The sequence below is a fragment of the Lepus europaeus genome, chromosome 4 (genome assembly GCF_033115175.1).
Source record: "Lepus europaeus isolate LE1 chromosome 4, mLepTim1.pri, whole genome shotgun sequence".
In the NCBI taxonomy this organism is placed as follows: domain Eukaryota; kingdom Metazoa; phylum Chordata; class Mammalia; order Lagomorpha; family Leporidae; genus Lepus; species Lepus europaeus.
The window spans coordinates 19,755,276-19,779,174 of NC_084830.1; the positions used below are offsets into that span (position 1 = coordinate 19,755,276).

General features: G+C 53.9%; 1 protein-coding gene across 1 annotated transcript in view; it reads right to left on the bottom strand.

Annotated features, from left to right (window-relative positions):
- The window catches only part of ZHX2 (zinc fingers and homeoboxes 2), a 152,977-nt gene that overhangs the window by 67,230 nt on the left and 61,848 nt on the right, over window positions 1-23,899 (bottom strand). The window contains exon 2 of the mRNA XM_062188047.1: window positions 14,349-14,419. The gene's annotated coding sequence lies outside the window, so the exon portion shown is untranslated. The remainder of the gene's footprint in view (window positions 1-14,348; window positions 14,420-23,899) is intronic.

The following is a 23,899-nucleotide window of genomic DNA, read 5'->3' on the forward strand; positions in this document are numbered from 1 at the left end:
CAATAGCTGTACCTCGCTCCGAGTTGTTAGAGGGTTAAATGAGATGGTGGCAGGTACATCCCCAAGCATGAGGCAACACTCGAATGTTAGCAACCTTAAACTCATTTACTTCTCATAACAGCCCTATCAGGGTGGTCTGATTCCCTCCATTCTGAGGCCCAGGGCGGGTTCATGACACATCCCGGGCCATAGGTCTGCAAGAGGCAGAGTCAGGATTTGAACAGAGCCATTAGAGTGTGTGGAAGGCAGGCCACGGGCTGAGCAGGTGAGTGCTGGTGGAGAGAGATGGGGCTGGGGGCTTCTCCTGGCTTTGCCACTCTAGGGAAGTGAGGAAGCTGGTTAAGCTTCCATCTGTAAAATGGGAATAATACTAGTCCCAATTGTTATGCAAAGCATCAAGTATGAAATAGACCCAAGGTGTTGGCAGAATTAAAAGAAATCCTTTGAAGGGCCTTTCTTTTATTTGACTGACATTTCTAGGCAGATTGCCTTTGGGGCAGATGCTGGGTACCAGATTCTGCAGGGAGGCATGTGGCCAGTCCTTTGTCTCCAAGCTACACTGTCCTGCTCTGCAGGGCAGTCTCTTAGGACAAGAGATGCATCTAACTCTACTGCTATGGAGCCTTCACAGGGATCCGACCCTCTACAGATAGGATCCACTTGCCACTGCAGACACCAGGGGCCAGGGATCAGGTGTGATGCGGGAAGACGCAGATACCAACTTAAATGCCCCAGGCTGGGGTCTTACTTGGAGGTCAAGTTCACCTTGTGGCTCCTACTGCAGGAAAAATAATGTGATGTCCCAAGTCCCTCTTTGAGCACTCCTCCCATCTGGTTTCATGGGGGGCGGGAGGCTTGGCAAAACACGCTATTGGTTGCAACGAGTCCCCAGTCCCCACCTCTGTTTCCAAGCTCTTTGACCTATAACCTTGTAGAACCTGCCCTCTGTGACTCCAGCCCCGTGATTTGCTCTGGCCCACTGGATGTCAGTGAAGTGACACAAGCCATGGCCTGGAAAAGCTCTTGTACCCTTCTCTCTGCACCTGCACACCCCTCGGCTCCTGGGGGCAGCTGTTGCAGGGTGATGGTGATGGGTGTATTACACTTGACCTCCTGGATCCTGGCTGAGGTCCTCCTCAGCCAGCTGCAGCCAGCCAGCCCCAAAGGCAGGGCTGAGTGCAGACCTGCCCCCCCACCCCAGTGTGCAAACCATCACCACCCGGACAGCAGAGGCTGGTGGAACCCTGGACGACTGTGATTCCTCGCATCCGCTGAGAGGTTGGTGGGTGTTGTTACAAAGCACTACTGTCGCAACAAACAGCTGTGTATGCGTATGTGGTCTTTAAACATGTTGTGCACTCTGACGGTGATGGTATTTTGCAAAGACAATTCAAACCTTCCTTTCTTTCTTTGCCTCTTTCTTTGCATTTAGAGGTACTGGCAGGATGTGTATGTGCCTCTCTCTCTCTCTCTCTCTCTCTCTCACACACACACACACACACACAGAGTTGATTCAGACATTCTTGTATTCCTCGTATTAAATACCAATATGAGGAAAACTGTGACCTTTGCTGTCCCCCTTATGTCTCACTCCTCCTCTCCAAACTCCAATCCATTTATTTTAAATAGAACTCCGATTTGCATTTTAAATAAACAGGTCACGTTTGTTTCAGACCAGCTCCCACTCAGTGCCAAGAAGCTGCCTCGGGAAGAAACAAGCCAGAATGTGCCTCCTGGTCCCAGGGCAGCCAGGCCTCCCCTCCCCCAGGCATCGCCACCTTCAAATCCCACCCTGTGTCCATGGAGACCTCCATGGCCACCTGCCCTGGACGGCCCTCCCTGGAGCCTGGCGGGAAGCCCCTCTGCATTCTCAGAGCGCCACTTCCGTGAGAAGAAGAATCACCATGGTATCCACCTCACACAGGGATCCAAGGTTTAAATGAGATAGTGTCTCTCCAACACTTAGCGTAGTTATTACACGTTAGCTGCTGCTATGCTTGGATGTACGGTACCATGGGAACATCAAGCCACAGCTAGTATCTATTTAATGCTTAGCACGTACCCACTGTTTTTTAGGATTTTAAGTACTGTTCTAGTGCTAAAAATGTTTCATTAATTAATTTCATTTATTTGAAAGGCAAAGAGAGACAGAAAGAGAGAAAGAAAGAGAGAAAGAAAGAGAGAGAGAGAGCGCTTGTATCCACTAATTCACAAAGGCTGGCCAGGCCAAAGTCAAGAGCTGGGAACTCAATTGAGGTCTACCACATAGGTGACAAGGTCCCAACCACTTGAGCCACCACTGCCACCCCCCAGAGTGTGCATCAGCAGGAAGCTGGAATCGAACCCAAGCATTCTGATATGGGAGACGGTTGTCCCAAGCGTGACTTAACCCCTCTTTGAAATACCCACCCCTCTTCTTGACAGAGCTTGCTTTCATTTCATTTCAAATCCTATGGCACCTGCTAATGTAGACAGAGCTCATTATCCCCCATTTGTGAGCGAGCCTGCTGAGGCACAGAGAGGTTAAGGAACTTACCCAAGATCACATAGTGAAGAGATCACCATTATCATCCTACTTCCACTTTATTATTGTCACCCCCTTTTTTCACGGGGGATCTGGAGTAATTTTCACCCGCAAGTGCTCATCACAGTGCCTGGCACACGGACCAGCCCAGTAGTGGAGGCTGTCAGAGTGCTCAGTGGCCCCGGCTCCTTCCTCTCCTGACCTGCACCCCGTTGAGGGTGGAGGATGGGTCCCCACATGCCTGCACCTGCTTGCTCCTGATCTGACTGGGTGGAACGGACGGTGCCGGAGGAGGAAGCACGGGCATGCAGGCTCTGGGCTCTCTGCACGCCGTCTTACAGCCTGGCTCTGCTTGAAGCAAACAGGCTCTCCTGCGAGCCTCAGGCAAGCAGGGGTGAAATTAGCAGACCCGTGTACAAAGGAGCGCTTAATGATGGCATCCCACTGCCCATTCGCGCGGAGCCACTGTGACATTCCGTGTTAGAAAGGTGACAGCCCTCCGCTGCCACGTACGCCCCAGGCCTGGCATCACATGGGGCCCCAGCCCCCTGGACACTTGCAATTTCTGGTGACAAGTCACTCACAGGGATGGGGGCAGGGCAGGGAACTGGTGGCTTTGTGCTAAAAACACCCTCGTGGACCCCTCTAAGCCCTTGGCGGTGTGGAGCTCTCAGTTCGCCTGTCAGGAGCATCACTTTCATTAAATATTAAGGAGCTGTTTGTTAAAATAACGTTGTCATGGTAACGAGGTGGGGGGGGGGAGGCTGACTTAGTCTGGTGCTGCCTGTACTCCAGCATATTAATCAAGTGCTCAGGACTGTTTAATGAGCTTCCCTCAGAGGCCCCTGGAAACAATGAATTTGGAGGAGCTGGGGGCTTGGGGTTTGGCCTGGTTGTCTGTGTCAAAGACCCAGCTCTCACGAGTTCTGGGTGCTGGGCTGCCTTTGTTGGATGGATGGACAGAAGGACGAATGGATGGATGAGTGGACAAACGCCAAAATCAAAATGCTAGGATGTTTGTGTCACAGCTGTTTGTGACGACTCCTCTGTTCTTCTGTTGCCCTTTTGCAATGGGAGGGAATTTCCAGAGCTGAGCAGGGGAAAAAGGCCAGGGAAGTGCACCTGTGGGAGAAGGCAAAGAGGGGGGGACGAATGGCAGCGGCGGACTGCCTGGGTTCAAATCCAGGCTCCGTCCTGTCTCAGAGTGGGCCACGGGGAGTGACCTGTTCCCCAGTGAAGCTCCGGCCTCCAGCACCAGGCTTCAAAGGGCTCATACTTGGCAAAGCCACCACTTCTACTGCCGCTGCCAGCACACATGCTGCTAAGGCCCCCAGTGTAGACGGAAACCCCCCCAGGTGCTTGTGAAGTTGAAGGTCACTCTGGGCCCTGACCCTTCAGCACAGCATTCAAACCCACGCTTTGTAGGTGACTCCACTGCCCCTTCCTTCTGTGGTCACCGCTTTGCCAGGGAGGCAGCAGGTGGTAAATGTCCTAGGTTTTGTGGGTCACAGGCAATCTCAGTGGCGCACTGCTCTGTTTGGACAATGCTTTAGGGATACAAAGCCATTCTCAGCTCACAGGCTGCATGGACACGGGCAGGGGTCCCTGCATTGCAGCCTTATGAGGAAGCAGAGGACAAAGGGACGCAAAGGGAAAAGGAAGTGGATCCGTGAGACTTTCCAGCAGTCACAGAAGGTTGGAGAAACACAAAAACAAGACAAACTCTGGCTGGGAGCTTGACTTTTAAAAAACAACAAAAAAAGAAAAGCAGCCCTGGTGAGCGACGGGCAGCCTTGTGTGTTCATCTCATAGGAAAGGAGGCGCAGGATGGATGGCCCGATCAAGGTCACGGTGCCAGGGCAGGACTGAGCCGGGACACAAACCTGAGAGCCTTGCTCCGCCTGTCCACCACCGGCGCCGTAGAAAAGCGGCTCCATCGCCCGCTTATCTGACTCGCTACCTGTTACCTGTTCCGTCCACTGATATTCTAGCTAAGAGCCCAGGCTCTAGGGTCTGTAGATCTATAAGGCAGCCTCAGCTCTGCTGCTTATGGGGTCTGTCCCTTTGGACATAACGAACCTTCCAGTGCCTTGATTTTCTCAGTGGTAAAACGGGGACATTGCTGCACCCTCTCATGCCTGGTGGGTGGCAATGAGGATTGGCAAGTTAAGGCACAGTGAGGCCTTAGCAGATGGCCCTGTGTGCCATGCAGGCTGGGTTGTGTGAGAGCTGCCGATGACAACTGGCTGTGGATGGCTGTGGGAGGATGCCCTGCCTCCAGCACCTGTGACTCTAAATGACAAAGGTTGCTAACCTCACTGCCTTAAACATGCAGCGATTATCCTGCATTACTGACCCAGGCGGGCACAATGTATCCACGAGTCCTTTAAAGATGGGAAACGCAGACAGCACGAGATAAACTCAATCAGCCATTGCTGGCTTTGACCATGAAGGAGCCGTGAGCAGAGGAACTGGGGAAGCTTCTAGAAGGTAGACAGGCAAGAACACAGATCCTCCCTTAAAGACTCCAGGGGGACACACCTTGCCAAAGCCCCTCACTGCAGCCTAGAGAAATCTCTTTCAGACCATGGCCCCAGAACTGTCAGATAATAAACGTGCATTAAACCACCCAGTGTGTGGGGCTCTGTCACAGCAGTGATTGGGCATGTGCACACTGCTGGTTGTGACACAAACCAGAGGCCTCGCCACAGCCAGCAGGACTGCTGCCTCGGGCAAGGCTGGCATCCTGCAGGCCCTCTGTGGTGCCGCTGCCACTCCAGAGACCTCTGATGGAGCACGGCACAGGCGCCAGGTCTGGGCAGGTGCCTCCTAGCTGCAGGGGAGTGGGGAGGGGTGGAAGGACACATGGGACACTGCCTGCTGCCCTGGGGGAGACAACACATCTGTGTGTCATCCTGAAACAAGGTGATCGGGGTGCTCCACGGGGACACCTGCGTCCTCAGGTTTCATCCTCACCTGGGGTCCAGGCCTGAGCCAGGCTGAGTGTTCCCAGCAGAGTCTGCTCACAGAGCCACAGCCCCAGCCACCACTCCTATCTGCGTGCACTGCAGGACTTAGCTGTGGATACCGGCTTGGGCATCTTCCCTCTCCCCAACCTCCTCGCCACTCCTTCTCAGTCCACGTGGCCCAAAATGCCTGGTGGAGCACCTGTTCCTGGCCTGGCCAATTTGCATGTCCACCTCCTGGTCACAGGAGTTGGCTGAGGGGTGGACTTGTGACTTAGGTCTCTTAGGGCACTGCCAGGACCACTACTACGGGAGCAAAGTCCTCTTGTCCTGGGGCTTGCTGAGAGAAGGCACTAGGTATCGATGGTCACTCTGCCCCATGTCGGCAGGGAGCACCTGCCCGAGAGGAGCCCACACATAGCCAAGCCAGTCGAGAGAAAGAGAGACAAGGCCTGCCGACATCACTTAGATCCAGCTGGGCTCAGAGCCAGGCCTGCTCTGACTTTTTAATTACACCAACAGCCTTTTGGTTTTACATGTATGTCATTTTGAATTGAATTTCTATCTTGTAAAGCAAAGTCAGACTAATATAATCAAATACCCACTTCGGTATTATCTACTGGGTGCAGGTGTGATTCCCTTAGCCAAGACACACTGGGCTCTGAAATAGCATGGAATGAGGTTCAGGGCAGGGCACTTAAGGCTAAGTTTCAGACGGACAACCAGGAAAGGGTGGGTGCCATTTCTCACGTCTCACTCCCTTTCTCCTGTTTAGCTTAGATGTACTGAATTTCTTTTTATTGCTGAAGAAGAACCCTCGACATGCCATTGAATGGGGGCATGTTTTGAACTTGTACCTGACCCTGTGCAAGGACCAAACACCTACACTGGATCTTTGAGTCTAGTGTTTTGCGATGGAGGGAATTTCAGACCAGCGGCAGTGGAATGGAGGTAGCCCATTTGCTGACAGAGCTGTCAGTCCTGCTCCTTGAATGCTGTTTGCTGCTGCCAGGTTCTGTGTTCGGCCCAGCTATCTCCTGTCTCCAAGGTGTCATGGGGAGAGTTCAGTCATCCCAAGGGGCTCACCTCTCTCCCCCTTCAGCTGTCTGCCCATCTTCAACCTTCACAGTGGGCCTGAGGGACATGCCCTGTGCCTCTTAGCAAAGGTGACACCTGCCCATGCTGATTTCTCATAGAAGAGCCAGGCTAAGGGCTGGGCTGGGGGCTGCACCCCAGTTGGGAAGGATGATGCAAAGAACCCAAACAGTTCTCATTTCTTCCTTTCCTAGGAACACACCCAGCAGGTTGGCAAGCAGCAGCCCATAGAGACTGGTGACTCCTAAATCCATCAGTCCCTTCCCTAAGCCCTTGTTGGCTATCTCCACTAGCATGGTGATACTAACACAAATGCTAAAATTGCTAGTGATGCTATTACTTACACCACGCAAGCTCATGCTTTGGAGCACTTCCTTTGGGAAGCTATAGTTCTCAAAACTATGGATTCATCCTAAGCACCCTCTCAGGTAGCTCACGATAATAACCTCGTCATCTCCATTGTGTATGTGAAGAAGCTGAGTATCAGGACAGCTCAATGACCCCTCCGAGGCCATGCAGTCAGTGAGCCACTTGGAGTCCAGAGACCACGGCTGGTCACCTGCTGCCCTCTGCTACCTCCTGGTGTTCCCCAGGCTCCTCAAGTTGCACTGCCTTCTGCAGCACCTGCTGCTTTGGCTCTGTCTGCCCAGTGGTGGGGAAGAGGACCACTTGCTCTCAGATTCCCAAGCCAGGAGCCTGGAACTCACTTTTGATTCTTCCTTCCTCGGGTCCCACGTTCAAGGCCAGTCCCTCTTCCTCTGAATCAGCATTCCTCTCAGGAGTGGGTCGCTTGCTCCACGCAGGCTGACTGCCTAGGCTCAGATCCCCCCATCAGCCCCCAGCACCAGCACCATCAGGCTGGCCACCTCCTCCAGCCTGCTGCCTTGTCTCTGGTCTCTTCCACTTGCAAACCACCCTCTGCACGGCTCACATCGCTGAGCCCCAGGTCATGTGGCATCACTCCCTTGGGACTTGTGAGAGCTGTTCACGGCTACCTGCAAACTGCTGGATTATTAGCAAGGCATTCGAGGGCCTCTGTGGCTGTCCCAGCTCCAGCCGCCCTGGACTTCCCAACAGTCTCCAAATGCCCAGGCGTTGGCTGCCTGCACACCTTTGCCCAGGCTCCCCTTGTTCTCTGTCTGCCGGGATTCCGCCCATCCTTCTGGTCTAGCCCATGGCCTCCCTGAACCCAGGGGCAGACTGAAAGACTTAGCATCTTGTTGAGTTCAGTCGGGGGAGCCATGTGACACACTGACTGCATTTACTCACCGAGTTTGTGCCAGGCACTGTTCTCAGCATGTTCCATACACTCATTCAGTCGTCCTAACTACTCTATGAAGTGACCCATTTTACAGATGAGGAAATCGAGGCACAGCAAAGTTAAATCACTTGTCCAAAAGAAAAAAAAATCCCAGGATGAGCACAGATGGAGCTGAGCTTTTAGCTAAGGAGCCAGTGTGGCTCCAGAGTGCATGGTATGTATGTATGAATGTATGTATTTATTTATTTGAGAGGCAGAGCTACAGAGAGAGAGAGAAACAAAAGAAAAGAATTCTGTCTGCTGGTTCATTCCCCAAATGACTGCAATGCAGGAGCTGGGCTGATATGAAGCCAGGAGCTTCTTCTGGGTCTCCCACGTGGGCCCAGGAGCCCAAGGACTTGGGCCATCTTCTGCTTTCCCAGGCCACAGCACAGAGCTGGATCAGAAGAGGAGCAATCTGGACACGAACTGGTGCCCATATGGGGTGCTGGCATTGCATGTGGAGGCCCAGCCTACTACGCCACAGTGCCGGCTCCAGAGTGCCTGGTCTTTTTATTTATTTATATTTTTTAAAAATTTGAAAGAGTTACATAGAAAGGTAGAGCCAGAGAGAGAGGTCTTCCATTTGCTGATTCACTCCCCAAATGGCCACAACGGCCAGAGCTGAGTTGATCTGAAGCCAGGAGGCAGGAGCTTCTTCCAGGTCTCCCATGTGGGTTCAAGGACCTGGATCATCTTTCACTGCCTTCCCAGGCCATAGCAGAGCACTGGATCAGAAGTGGAGCAGCCAGGACTTGAACCGGCGTCCATATGGGATGCCAGAGTTGCATGCCAGGGCTTTAACCTGCTGTGCCACAGCTCCAGCCCCGAGTGCACGTCTTAATGGCCATGCAACATTGTCTGATGTTGGCTGGAGCAGCTCGTGAAATCCATGGAAGCCCAGAGAGGGGACGAGGGCCTCAGAGGAAGCTGTGGGGGCCTGTCTTCAGTTTTGAGTTCTGATGCTATGCTCCTGCTGCCGGACCTTCTGGTGAAAGCTCCCTGGATGAGGCTGTGTTGGCCATGAACTCCGACCTCACGGCCTCCTCCCGGCTCTACAGTGTCCCGGCTCCATCCTTAGGAGGCTGGACAGCACTGGAGAGAGGGGTCCCCAGCAGAGCTGCTGCACTGGGAGCTGGGGCCTGAGTGGGGAGAATGCAAGGGCAGGATGGAGGTCACATCCATCTCTCCCGGACATGGGGCTGTGGACGACCACTGGCTGCCCTTTCTCCAAGGGCAGGGGCACAGGGGGCCGGGTGGCTCCTCAGGCAAGGGGTTGGGGGCACAGGTTCAGAGAAGTGCTAGACTCCGGGAGAGAGGACAGAAGAGTGAGGTTGTCCAATGCAGTCACCAGAGTACAGGCCAGAGTGGATAGGAGCAGATGCCCAAGGTGCTAGAAGACAGGAGTGCCTGGCCAGTCGCCAGCCTCGGGACTGCAGCTCTCAGCCAACACCCAGCATCTGAACGGGTTCCCCTGGGCTGCCCAGGCCTGCTCCCGCTTCCTGGCGCAGCTGCTGCTCCCACAGCTGTGCAGGCCCCACCACCCACCGCACGTGGTCCATTAGTTGTCATGGTCATCGTCGTCTTTTACTTAGACAGAAACTTAATCTTTTTCCTGCAGACTCTCAGGAACTAAGACTAAAAGGGGCTTCCACTGCAGACTCCTTGCCTGTTTTTAACAAGGAAAGCCCATCCTACTGGTGGGGGGCTCACACCCAAATGTGGCCGCTATCAACTCGGCACAATATCATCTTTCCCGTGCCGACTCTCCCTGTGGAGGCAGTGCCGTGTGGGCTGCGCTGAAGGGAAGGTGAGCATGTGGTCGAACCACCACGCGGCTCAGTCCCCACGTGCTAAGGGCCCCCAGCCTGTCATGGAATCATTTGTCCACATGCATATCAGACCCTTGCAGCTAGGCTGTCCAGAAGACGGGAGAAAAGTTGAAGATTTAAGTGGACATTTCCCGTGGAAGGATCATCAAGAACACACAGCAAGAGCCCCTGAAGAACTAACAGGAGTCAACTGACAGCAAAGTGCTGGGGCAGGCACCCCAGTTTCTTGCTAATGCGCCCCAGAGGCAGCTGATGATGTCCCAGGGTTCCTGCCACCCACGTGGGAGACTCAGACGGAGTTCCCGGCCTCTGGTTTCAGCCTGGCCCAATATTCTCTGTTGCAGGCATTTGCGGAGTGACCCAGTGGATGGCAGGTCTCTCTCTCCCTGCCACTCTGCCTTTCAAATAAATCTAAAAAATATATCTTTAAAGAGTACGAATCTATTAAAAATGCTCTCTGTAACTTGTTCTCTTGAGCGTATCACAAGAAGCGAGCTCTGCTTTCCATGTGAATATGGACACATGGGATGTACTGTCCTGAGTTACCCTGGCAGGTGTCGCATTTCCCCATTCTACAGATAAGGAAACTCAGGGGGAAGCTAGTTCTGGACTATTTCACCCCATCGTTTGCATATAACTCTATAGAAACATAGCTCATTCCCAGTTAGCGCACCGAGTCTCTCTAACTCAAATTTCCTGGTGATTTGAAACACAGAGGCAAGGCTGCCCAGGGACTGATTTTCTGTTGTGAAGAATGTCTTGCTCTTGGTACTTTCCTTGGCATGCAGTCCCAGGAACACAGAAAGAATAGGTGGCCTTACAGGCCAGGCCAGGGATGTTCAGCCACGTGCTCAGAGCCCGTGGGCCTGGCTTCAGCACCAGTTCACTAGCTGAGCTGGGCTGAGCCCGGTCCCCGTGCTGCAGGCTCCTGGTGCTCACCTGCATGCAGCAAATCCCCTGGGATTAAGAATTTTCACTCGCTCAGGTTGGCTCCAAAGAGGTCCAGATTAATGAGCTTGACTGTGCTTGGCTTCACTAGTGGCAAACAAGGCTGCCGATGTGAAACCACAAACCGGAAGGTGGCCTGAGAAATTGTGTTGGCTAGGACGCCCAGAAGCGGCATGCAAGCACCAGTCTTCCTTCCTGGCCCCTCTGCAGACATCACTAATCCACTGCAGCATGCTCTGCGTATACCGCAGCAACCTCCTCAGCACATCCATGCTCCTGGCAGTCACAACTTATCGATGCCCTTATTCCTGGCGGAAGTGAGGTTGTGGCCATTTGTCAGATGTCAGTGGAGGTGGTGGGGGTGCATGGGAAAGAGACTGGTATGTCTAGACCTTGTGGGCATAGGGGCTGTGTTTGCATCAAACAATTCTGGCCTATACCACAGTCCTCCTAAACAGTGAGGGTCACATTTAGTTGGGGCAGGAGAGCCACAAGGTTGGCCTCCAGGCAAGCTCATTCTATAAGCGCCCAGGTCTACTTCTAATATAAGAAATGTAGACATGAGACGTGTTCCAAGCAAATGCAAGTGCTGGCTGCGAGACACTACAAGTGCTAGGGAGGTGGAGCTGCCTTTTGCAGAGTGAAGCTCTGTTCTGGGACTCTAGTGACAAACCATTTGTCTCCCAGCTGTGGAGACTGCCAGGCCTCCCCAAGGAGGGGACAGGAACTGACACAGACCTAGCAGCTCAAGACTACCCAAGCTTGGGACCCAAGTGATTTTTCATCTATATGAGGCAATGTCAAAAAGTTTATGGAGAGGCTGACACTGTGGCATAGCCCATAAAGCCAACACCTGCAGTGCTGCCATCCCATGTGGGCATCGGTTCAAGTCCCAGCTGCTCCACTTCTGACCCAGCTCTCTGCTATGGCCTGGGAAGGCAGTGGAAGATGGCCCAGGCCCTTGGGCCCCTGTACCTGTGTGCAGGAAGCTCCTGGCTCCCAGCCCCAGCTGTTGTAGCCATCTGAGGAGTGAACCAGCAGATAGAAGACCTCTCTCTCTGCCATTGCCTCTGCCTCTCTTTCAAATAAATAAATCTTTTTAAAAAAAGTTTATGCACAATTAAAAGATGAATTTGGTTGCAAGGTTTTTTTTTTTTTGAAAGCTACTGATAGTTTTTCATAATATGTTTTTCCAAGAACTTTTTGGAGAATATCTTTCTTATGTTAGCACTTTTTAGTCTTTGAGACCAATTCCACAGACAACCTTGCCATTAAGATTCCTGCGTCCCACATTAGAGGATCTGGGTTTGAGTCTAGGCTCTGGCTCCTGACTCCAGCTTCCTGCTAATGTGCTCCAGGAAGCAACAGATAATGGCTCAGGCACTTGGGTCCCTGCCACCCAAGTGGGAGGCTTGAATTGAGTTCTGGGCTCTGGTTAGCCCAGCCCTGGCTATTATAGGCACTTGGGGCAGTGACCTAGTGGATGGAAGCTCTTCTCTCTCCTAATCTCCAACAAATCAAGAAATGAGGGAGAGAGGGGTGGGGGAGGGAGAGAGAGGGAACTTCTGCGAGGGAAGGATGGTGGCACTGGTGTCCCCATTCTCTGGGGAAAGGGCTGCTGTGACAAGTCAGTCTCTGTGGGGCTTTCAGCTGGTGATAAATGGCAGAGCTGCCCTGGGCTCCGGATCAGCATTGGACGCAGAGGGATCCCCAGAGGGAGGAAGCAGGCAAAATGCTGCCTCGACTGCCTTCTCACGGATTCTCCGTCTTGCAGCATGGGCTCCTGCAGCGAATGCGACCCCAGGGCCTCCTGCAACTGCACTGGGCCTCCTATTCCCTGTCCCAACATGGAGCTTTACCCTGGGGTCACGAGCCCCATCGAGCACTTACTGTGTTCTCGCATGAGACCAGGCAGCTTTCTACGAATTCATTCTCTGTCTCCTCCCAACCACTCTGAGAGGTAGGTGCTACTTTGCAGGTAGCCCCATTATACCGATGAGCCCAAAGCACAGAGAGGCTAGCAATTTGCCCGAGGTCCCACAGCTAGAGGAAGGAATAGGATTTGATGTCGGCAGTCTGATTCCAAGGGCCCTGCTCTGAGCCTTGGACACCTGTGAACCATCACTGTATCCCACCATCATTTACTGAGCACCTATTATGTGCTGGATTCTGTGAATGCAACAACACAGCTCCTGCCCTCGAAGCTCAACTCCTGCTTGAAGATGAACAGAACCACGGCTCAAATTCACCATCCACCTCTTCCTCCTCCTCTCATTGTAAGTCCCGCCCCCAAAAGCGATCAGGACTCAGCTGAACTCCAAGCCCAGCCACTGTCAAACTTGATTCTCATCTAGCCTGTCAGTTTCTGAAACACAAACACCATCTCTGGCCTCCCACAGCATCTTGTCCTGGAGGGGTTGGGGGTGGGGACAGGGTAAATACTGCAGCAGCTGACCCAGATGAGGGAGAGACCCACATACAAAGGACAAAGGAAGCCGTGTGCTCCTTGCTCAGACCCTCCCAAGTGCACTGGGGCTCCCTCCTGTGTAATTTCCCCATTTGGGTCTGGAGGGCAATTTTTCTCACATTCAGCGGCCCAGGTCCTGCCCACACCCTCCAGGAAGCCAAGTTCCCCATCCCCTGCACTTCTGCCTTTTCTGGGACCTTGGGGAGTGAGTGTGGGTGTGGGTCTTGCCACAGGAGCCCCATGCTTTTCCTCTGGGTCTGTGTGGTCTGGATCGTGGCCCAGTGCCCTGACGGTGGGACCAGCTGCTAACTCTTTGGTGGCCCTGGGATGAGGGGGAGGTCCCTGGAGCCTCACAGCACAACTCTCATGCTTGTCAGTGCTCGGCCATCACACACATCAGGGATTGGGGTCAAGCCTATGAGCTGTGCACCGGGTGCTGTTGGTTCAGGCACAGCTGGTCAACAGGCGGAACCAGTCACAGGAGGTTCAACACCTCCTGTGGCTTCTGAATGGTTTTTATAGCGGAACCTGCCACCTAAAACCAAGGCAGTTCCAGAGAGTTGTGTACGCGAGTTTGACAGCTTCCTCTACTCACTTTCCCTGAACCCACTCCCTCCTTCCCCTCTCTGTCCCTTGGGGGATTCCAGACCACCGGGGAACAGAGTTGGTACAACTGCCCAAGTCAAAACTGGTTCCCCCTTTGACGTTTTCCAACCTCTGCTTGAATTCTGCCAGTGACAGGGAACTCACCACCTCTCCAAGATGGCCATGACACTGTTGCACAGTCTTTTGCCAGGACTTTTTTTCCTGTTACTGAGCCATCAGCCACCCGCCTCCCTCTTGCCTGGAACAGTCACTCAATCCGTGCAAGGGGAGGAGCCCTGTCTCCTCAGGGCTATGGTTTACCAATGGGTGTGAGCCAGCAAGCCCTCCCCGTTCTAAGAATATTTCCCTAACTCCAGCACATGCCCTGTGGAGCGGGCATCCGAGCAGCTGCCATCGGAGCAGAGAGGACGGCCCAGCCACCCGCAGGCTCCGTTTGCTTCTGGGAGAGGCTGGCAGGAACCCAGAGAATTGCACCCAAGCACTCACACCTGGACTCTCGCACTGCGCTGTGTCAGGTGTATGTGGGGCGCCCAGCTGGCCTCTGCCCACTCATCTCGGCCCCTCCCGGAGACCCTGGCCACCTGCAACCCCTGCCCCACGCATCACTCACCAGTCTGCTGAAGCTTACATCCTGGGAATCTTTCTCCACGCCACCTCTGGGAGCAGCCAGTGCCTCAGGATCTGCAAAGAAGAGACACTCAGTATTAAAAGCAGGGGTGGTGCGTGGGGGGTGTCCAGCTCTCCTTTTGAGCAGGGCCGCGTTCCTGGCAGGCTGGGGTTGGGGGGGGATTTAAAAAAAAATAAATAAAAAGACAATGGCCAGGACCCAGCTGCTCCTTAAACCAACCTCAAAAATCTCAGGGCTTTGTGGCAATTCTGGGAAAGACCAGGGGGAATAAAAAGAGACCCTAACCCCAGATGAGTCAGCAGCTTCTTAGAGGAGCAAAGCCGAAGGCGAGGGAAGTGGCGGGGGAGGCCCCTCTGGAAGCTCGCTCGGGCTCTTGGAGTCGGCGGTCACGGCCGCTGCTGGCGGCAGGCCAGGCCTGCTTCCATTTTGATGAGCTCGAAGCCGGCAGAGTTCTGTGCTCACGCGGCCGGTGGAGACGATCCCGCAGTCCCTCCACCAGGCCCTAAGGCGGCTTCCTACCCTGGGAGCCGCCGCCAAGCGGACCCCGTGTGCTTTGAAGATTCCTCGGCGGAGCTGCATGGGCGCGCAGGGCTCGGAGGACGCGCTCACAGTGCCCCGTCGAGGCCCGAGCCCTGGAGGTGCCCGCCCCAGGTGAGCAGGGCCACCTGCGGGCACCCAGCTGCTGCCAGGCCTCCGCCTCTCGCTCCCAGAACCCAGCACGCGTGAAAGCCAAACTTGGGTTGTTTTCCTTCCTTCCCTAAGAGACCTGAGCGAGCAGAGGGTTGCTCTGCTCACCCCTCCCTCTTCTCAGAGGAGAGCCTCGGTGGGGGGAGGGAAAGGCGGGCACACCTGAGCCAGAAGCTCAGGCCCACCGGTGCTGTGGCCCCACCCGGGAGCTGGTGGGAAAGGCCGGGTCTCGGCCCTGCGGAATCAGAACCCGCATCTTAACCAGGCCCTCGGGGCACTGCTGGGCACGTTACAGTCTGCAAGCGCCGGCTTCCGGCTTCCGGCGTGGAAGGAAAAGGTGTGGCCGCCCGCTCTGCAGGTGGGGAAACAGGCCCACTTCGGGGGTGAGTGGCAGAGCAGACGCAAAGCCTCGCTCCTGTGCACCGTTTTGGGGACACTGAGAGGGTGAAGGGGTGGCCCAGGGACAACTGTGTGCCGGGGTGCGGGTGGGGTGACCTCAGGCCCTGGGATCAGAGTCTTTGGAGAGGGGCAGGTGTCCCTTCCCCCAAGGCTGTCAAAGAACAGCACGATCCCCCAGCCAGAAGTTCGGGCTTGCCCTCCGGCAGGGGAACTCCCTTCTGCACGGACTCATGCTGATTGATTTATTTTGATCCCTGGGAGCTGAGTTCCCTTCTTCATGGCTCTTAGAGCTGATCTCCAGCCGGAGGAGGCACCTCTGGGGGACAAGCTGGCCTGAGGGTTCCAGACACCGAATGTAGGAAGGACAATGCTCTAGGAAGCGTTTTACAGCTCAGAGCCCTTGGTCCCCTGTGTCAGTGGGGTGCATCATTAGTCCTGTTTTGCAACTCAGAAAGTTGAGGCACAGAGAGGTCAACTGACTTCCCTAAGATCACACAGCTCGAAGGCAGACTGGGGTCGGGTTGGTATCCTCTGACTCCAAGTCCAGAGGTGTGGACAGGGTAGTCCAGATGCTCCTGATGGGGAAAGGGACCTCATCCACAGGTTTATGATACTCTCAATCAGTGTCACCCAACCCCCTTGCTCGTACCGTCCATTGCACTTGTGAGTTGGTTGAACTGAATAGACTCACAGACCAAGAAAGAGACGGCCCCCAGGCTGGCATTCTTGGTTTATCAATCGGTCATGTGCTATACACATAGTTTATTCTGCTGCACTCGCTTGGATAAGACAGATTAGCTCAGATAAGGTAATGAGTGGATGTTGCATAGGTTCATAGGCAAACATTCCCAGCCCACGAATGTTCTGCCAAACCAAGCCCCAGTAAGTGCTCGACACAGCCGAGGGCAGTCAGGCCAAAGGCCTCCCTGCTGCCCACGACACCCACTCGCTCCGTGCTCTTCCTCTCGGCTCTGTGTGGGCATATGCTCAGGTCTCCCTGGTCTCTGTGCAGAGGCCCTGTCAGACTGGCCATCTCCGTTACGAGTGAGCAAAGCCAGCAACGGCTCTTCCACCTGCCACTTGTGATACAGAGAACGGTCTGAGCCTGCCTCTAAACACAGCAGCCTCAACCCATCTCCAGTCGCCTTCCTGCAACTACCTGCTTGTTTTTAAAGATTTATTTGTTTATTGTTTGAAAGACAGAGTTACAGAGAGAGAGAGAGAGAGAGAGAGAGAGAGAGAGAGAGAGAGAGAGAGGTCTTGGTTCACTCCCCAAATGGCTGCAATGGCTAGAGCTGAGCCAATCCAAAGCCAGGAACCAGGAGCCTCTTCCAGGTCTCCCACATGAGTGCAGGGGCCCAAATACTTGGGCCATCTTCTACTGCTTTCCCAGGCCACAGCAGAGAGCTGGATCGGAAGTGGAGCCCCACTGCCCCGCAAGTTTTTATAAACTGTCCTCTCTCATTCTCTTGGTGCCTATAAGGGATTGGATCTAGGGCTCTGGATTCTCAAGTGCTATCTAACACACATGGTCTAGTATTTGCCCTTAACCTATGCCTCATACACTTTACCTTCAGGTTAGTTATACCTACCTGGAGGTAAATATATATAAATAGTTGTTATACTGCCTTGTTTAGGGAATAATAATAATAAAACTCCATACATACGCAGTACAGAGGCAACTTTTCCCCCAAGTATTTTCAGTCCTTTCAGTTGGTTGACTCCTAGTAATCCTAAGATTACTCAGGTCCTAACATTACTGCTGTATTTCTTTTTAAACATTTATTTGTGAGCCAAGGTGAGAGTAAGCACTCCCATCTGCTGGTTCACTCCCCGGTCACCTGCAATGGCTGTGGCTCCGATGGGCCAGAGCCGGGAACTCCATCCAGTTCTCCCGCATGGGTGGCAGGCATCCAATTCCTTGAGCCATCACCGCTGCCTCCCAGGGTTTGCGTGAGCAGGAAACTAGAATCCAGAGCTGGAGCCAGGAATCAAACCCAGGTACTCTAATGTGGGAAGTGGGTGTCCTAACCCACATCTTAAGAACTAAGGCTAAATGCCCGACCCTGCTTTTTTTTTTTTTTTAAATCAGAGTTCAGCATGCCCATCTGACAGTGCTCCATCATCACCAGGATCTGGCCCCTAAATCAGTGCGATTTTTGAATGCTTTAGAATGTAAGGATTTATAGAGCATGTATCACTTGATGGTAGAAATGCCCACATAATAGAAGTTACGTTGTAGGTACTGATAACCATATGTAACATAATGGCTATTAAATATCCAGCATCAGTGCTGAATATGGTAAATGTCCAATTAATAATCATTTATTGATACCTGTACATCCTTGATTCTGTGCATACCAGAAACCTAGTCCCTACCCTGCTCTTAAAACACGGTACCAAAAAGAAGAAAGAAAAAAGACTGGGTGTGAGAAAGTATGAGGGCGCTCATATAAATGGAATTCAGAGTTTATTCGGGTGCAAAAAAATGTTGAGCCGGCGCCGTGGCTTAACAGGCTAATCCTCCGCCTTGCGGCGCCGGCACACTGGGTTCTAGTCCCAGTCGGGGCGCCAGATTCTATCCTGGTTGCCCCTCTTCCAGGCCAGCTCTCTGCTGTGGCCCGGGAAGGCAGTGGAGGATGGCCCAAGTCCTTGGGCCCTGCACCCACATGGGAGACCAGGAAAAGCACCTGGCTCCTGGCTTAGGATGAGCGAGATGCGCCGGCCGCAGCGGCCATTGGAGGGTGAACCAACGGCAAAAAGGAAGACCTTTCTCTCTGTCTCTCTCTCTCTCACTATCCACTCTGCCTGTCAAAATAAATAAATAAATAAATAAATTAAAAAAAAAATGTTGAGCTCCGTGCATCTGAGGGCTCTTCAAGTAGTTCATGAAAATGTATACTATGAAGAAACTATGCATGAATCTTAAAAGGTTTTGGCGCCAAAATTAACATATCATGACTTTCCATTTTCCATGAACGTTTCCAGTCCCTTGGTACAATGTGTGAAGAAGGTGGTTCCAGGTTGGCGCCTCATAGCCCCCTCACCTGTCTCAGGCCGATGATCACACGCCTTAGCACGTGGCCTGCACGCCCCGCCCCGTCCCTCTCTCCACTGTCCTGGCCTCATGCTGTTCCCACCTCGTGGCTGCCTCTCCATTCTCCGCACCACACTCCCTGCAGCCTCGTGGCTGGGCTGCGTCCCCCCCTTCCCTTCATTAACGACCTATCCTGCAGGAGTGACGGAGGTAGTTCACGTAAAGTGGTTGGACATGCGTCAGCAGGTGTGTCCGCCACGCTCATGTCTGACAGCCCCTGTTATTATCCTCAGCTGAGTAGGCAGCCACTGAGCACAGAGGGGCATGGTGGCTTGGCTGGGGTTGTGACGTGGATGATTCGCAGACCTGGGGAGTGGCCAGGACTTGGTTCTGTTTTCTCTGTTTGCCCTTGCACCTAGCACACTGAACCATCACTCACTAACACAGACACTTGGTTTTAGGCAGCACTGTAGGAACAGCCCTGGTCCCGGAGTTAACAGCCGTGGGTCTGGCCCTGCTGGTTCTATGCCCTCACATCAGTCGCTTCCTTTTTGGGCTGAGCTTGCGTCGAGGGGAGGGAGTGGGGGCCCAGTGTCTCAGTGCGCATGCGCACAAGCCTGCAGTTCCTGCACGTGGGAAACAGCCGCTGCACTGGGAGCACAGCGAGTGAAGTCTAGGACTTCCGAGTGCCCGCCGGGCTCTGACTGGGCCCTTCTTTCAGCAGAACATGCTGACCACCTGCTTCAAAGTCCCTGGAAGGAGACACCTGCTGGGGGCGTTTCCATCTTCCCTTTGGGGCTAGTTGCTGCTGTCAAGTTGTCAGACACCCGAAGAGGGAAGCTACTGTGGGGGTTCTGCCGCCGGGGAGGACCAGCCTGCGCCAGGTCACACGCTGGAACGCGGTTTACAAACGTTTAGCAGAGGAGTGAGAAGTTCCGGGTCCAGCCGACAGGTACGCTACATCCTGAGATGAAAGCATCGCATCTCGCAGCGGGAAGGCAAGCAAGCGGCAGGGCACAGGGAAGGGAGAAGCGGCCTCTGGCTGGAGCCCGCCAGGGCTGGACACAAGGAGATGGTCCAGCTCAAAACCGGTGGAAAGCTACAGCCTGCGTCTGTGCCAGTATGCATTGAAGGCACCTGCTGTGCCCCCTTGTCGCCAACAGCAGCTTTCAGTTTCCAAGGGCAGAGGGAGCCTCCTGGCTGGCTGGCTGCCAGACACTGGGTGGAGTCAGATCCCACCTCTCTTTCTGCTGCAGCTCCGGGGAGTAGGTGTTCATAGATCCGCTGTACAGAGGGAAAGGCTGAATCTGGGAGAGATGACATACGTTGCCCAGAGTAACAACAGAAGAAAGCCTGGCACTGGACTTGAACACAGGCCCAGCTGAATAACCCTTCCCTAACCACTGCCCTGCACTACCTCTTCCACAGCGACTCTGACTGCAGTGGCTGCCTGCCTGGCCCATCTCTGCCACCAGCTCCAAACTACTCTTTTTTTTTTTTTTTTTTTACAAGGTTTATTTATTTATTTGAAAGGCAGAGAGAGAGAGAGAGAGAGAGAGAGTGAGCTCTTCCATTTGCTGGTTCACTCCCCAAATGGCTGCAATGGCCGGGACTGGTTCAGGCCAAGGCCAGGACCCTGGAACTCCATCCACATCTCCCACATGGGTGGCAGGGGCCCAAGGGCTTGGGCCATCTTCTGCTGCCTTCCCAGGTGTGTTAGTAGGGAGCTGGATCAAAAGTGGAGCAGCCGGGACTTGAACTGGCGCCCCTTCAACCATTCATCTAAGATTCCCTGTAGAGTATAGAGAAGGGTGAATTCACAACCACCCTAGAGCCTGTGTGTGCAAGTCAACATCTTGAACATTTATGAGAAATTCTTCTTTGCAATGCATTTGTATTTGTTTACAAATATTCCCCACTCAGAATTGTCAGGTTCAGTCGGCTCTGAGGAAGGTGTGCCTTGCATGGGGAGGGCAGTGTCTCCTTTGCTCCCTGCTGTCTCTGCTGCTTCAACAACTCTTCACTGGTGTTGACAATGGGCCAGGCCGTGGGGAGATACACTGAGCCCTGGCCTCCCCCCAAGCAAGGGTGGAGACAGACTTCAGTGGTGTCTTTTGCCAACCAAGGCACGGTGCAAAGGTAGCAGGATGGCAGGAAAGGGGCACCTGAGGACACAGCAGATGGATAAGATAAGCCGCAGCGGAACAGGCAGAGAGAGAAGAGTTGAGCCATATAGACAGGTGAGAGGGCCATGATGTGGACACCAGAGCCCAGGTGCTGGCCAGAGCTGCTGGAGCCGAGAAGGGGCAAGGAGAAGCAGGGCCTGATCTTCCAGGGACTTGAAGTCATTACTTGCAAGTGACAGGAGTCCACCCCGGAGGCAGATCATGTGTTTGCAGTCCCAGGCGCGTGGTGGCCCTCCATTTGCAGAATGGAAGGGCACATCCTTGTTTAGGCCCAGCCCCCCACGGGTCCTCCAGCCATTGCAAAGGCAGTGCCAGGGACCCTGTGATCTTTAGAAAGGGCAAGCACAGGGTGATCTGGTTTGTGCTGGGAAAAATCCTCTTGGGCACCTGGCCTGAGCCCCAGGGAACCCTGGCTCCAGTGCGGCTGCTGGCAGATGGGAGGGTGATGCATCCACCTTTGATTGTGGCTCATGTTTCCGAGGAAAGACACAGCTCCCTGGAGACTGGGCATCGATGAAAACCGGCCCTTGCAAAAGAGGTGTAAGTGAGCTGGAAACACAAGCCCTCTGGGCAGCAGCGGTTTCTGCCTTGAAAATCAACAACAGCAGCCAACAGAGGCCCAAGCCTGGGGGGACCCAGCTCCTTCACAATCCCCAGTGTGCAGGAATCCAAGGTGAGTGGGAGAAGGTGGCTCAGAGAAGGGGGTCTGAGAGAGCTGTTACCTCCAAGAGTGGGTGTGTCTGCTACCCTCCTTGGGGTGGAAATGTCTCACTTTGTGAACACAGGGACAGAGAGGACCAGTTCAGAGGGCCGTGTCTGCCACTGAAGAACTTTGTGGGGGCTGGTGCTGTGGCATAGCAGGTAAAGCTGCCACCTGCAGTGCCAGCATCCCCTATGGGCGCTGGTTCAGGTCCTGGCTGCTCCACTTCTGATCCAGCTCTCTGCTGTGGCCTGAGAAAGCAGTAGAAGATGGCCCAAGTCCTTGGATCCCTGCACCCACGTGAAAGACCCAGAAGAAGCTCCTGGCTCCTGGCTTCGGATTGGTGCAGCTCCAGCCATTGCAGCCAATTAGGGAGTGAACCCGCGGATGGAAGACCCCCCCCCCCCCCCCGTCTCTCCGTCTCTCCTTCTCTCTCTGTGTAACTCTTTCAAATAAATAAATAAATCTTAAAAAAAAAAAAAAGAACTTTGTGTTCACAAAATACTACATTCACTCTGAGCCTTAGTTTTGTTATCCATAAAGTGGGATTACATCATATTATGCAAGTAAGGTGCAGGGGTTCGCAACCAACGCTGTCTGAATATGATCATTCCACTCACCCTCCCCCCCGACCCATTCCCATCCCTACTGCTTCTTGAACTTGGGGCTGGTCCACACTTCATGACTACTTGGTACATGAGAGGTGCGTAAGCAATGCTGGTTTCGCTTCCCTTCTTTGACACAGCTTGTATTTTCTGGCCATGCTCAGCACATATCTGGGTGTCCCGGAGGTGTTAATGCCACGTGGATTGGATCCTTGTGCACACAATGCAGCGGCTGAGAACACAGGAGAAGGCGGCTAGCTGTGTTTTCTCCCGGCTGTATCTCGTTTTGGATCCTTCATTAAATGTCTTACGCACTTCTTGCCTTCAGGGTCAGAATAAAATTCCAGAGCTTTCCACTTTGCGCTCATAAACGATTCTCACTAAATTCCCTCTCTCTCGTTTCATGTGTGTGTGAGAGCACAAACGTACTGACTCATACTTGGAAAAACTCTCTCTCCCTAACACATTCCAAATTTGTCGAGTCACATGAATTGAGTAAGAGCACTCAATGTGGCTGCTAGCCCCAAGCCGACGAGCAGTTAAGCCAGCCACTTGGGGCTCCATCCCTCCCTCTCCTGCCTCCCTGCCCTTAGCTGGCGGCACCACCCAGCACTGAATGGTGCAGGAGGACGCAGACGCAGACTGCAAGGCCTGGGAAGGATGTGGCAAAGCCAAACTCCAACTACAAGGCGAACTCCAATACAAAAAAAAAAATTCTTCATCTAGGATCACCACAATCGAACAGCCTCAGTCATGAGGTCAGCGCACGCTGGCTCAGGCTCTCTGCAGGCCGACTCCTCTAACCCTCACAGCCTCTCAATCAGGGAGGCACATGATTGTTCCTGTTCTCCAGGTGAGGAGGCTGCGGCACCAGAGTATTAACTCGTCCGAGGTCCCACAGCGTCCGGAGGGCACAGCTGAGATTCAAGCCAGCCTAACTCTGCAACAGAAGCTCTCGCACACTGGACCGCGCATTCTGAAAGGAGAGAATTCTATCATCGAAGAGAACTCTTGATTCCACAGATGTCTGTGCGACATGCAGCCTATTAACCCGGCATCGGGGGTGGCGCTGCTTCCCCTGACTTTGGGATTACAGAGAGGAGGTGTGAGGTGTGCCCAAGTCACGACATAACGGTGCAAACGGGCAGGATTGTAACGTGGCATGGACACAGAGGGCTCTGTCAGGTGTTGATTCTCGCTGGGGTCATTGGGAAGGGCTGCCTGGGGCAGGAGCCATGGTAGCTGGATTGAAGGATGCATAGGAGTCAGAAGGGAGGTGACTGGAGCAATTGCTGGGAGCTCCCAGCTTGGTTCCGGGGCAGGAGCATCACCCTTGGGGTGGCGGAACCTCCATGGCTGGCTGGGGAGAAGCATGGCAGACAGACAGGAGGCCTCCTGGGACCAGGGGTAGGGGAGAGGACACAGGGCACTGGAGCCAGGTGCAGGGGCTGCAGATGTGACCCGAGCAGGAGCTCCAGGCCCTTAGCTCCTGGGCCTCGGTTTCTCCCAGCTAGGAGGAGCGCAACAAAGGACGTTCTTGCATGTTCCAGCTGGTGGAACCTCGGGAAGTTCCTGATTTACCTCCCCATTTTGGAGTTAGGGGAGCAAGAGCCCAGAGAAGCTGCCTTCGTGGAAGTCCTAGGACTCAAAACTCCCACTTCGCGGTGCAGCCCTACTCCCATGGCCTCTCTGCAGGAGTCCGGGAGGCTCCAGCATCAGCGAGAGGGCAGAGTCAGCGCCATCACAAGTGACCTGGCCACTCCAGTGGCCTCAGGCCCCAAACCCCCAGAGTGGGGGAAGGCTCAGCTACAGCCCTGAGGGGTGCGGCACGGGTGGCCCTCCCACCACACCCTCTCAATGCACATTCAAGAGGTATCTCTGCAGCCCTGGTTTTCCCTGACAAGAGGTGCGTCTGGCTG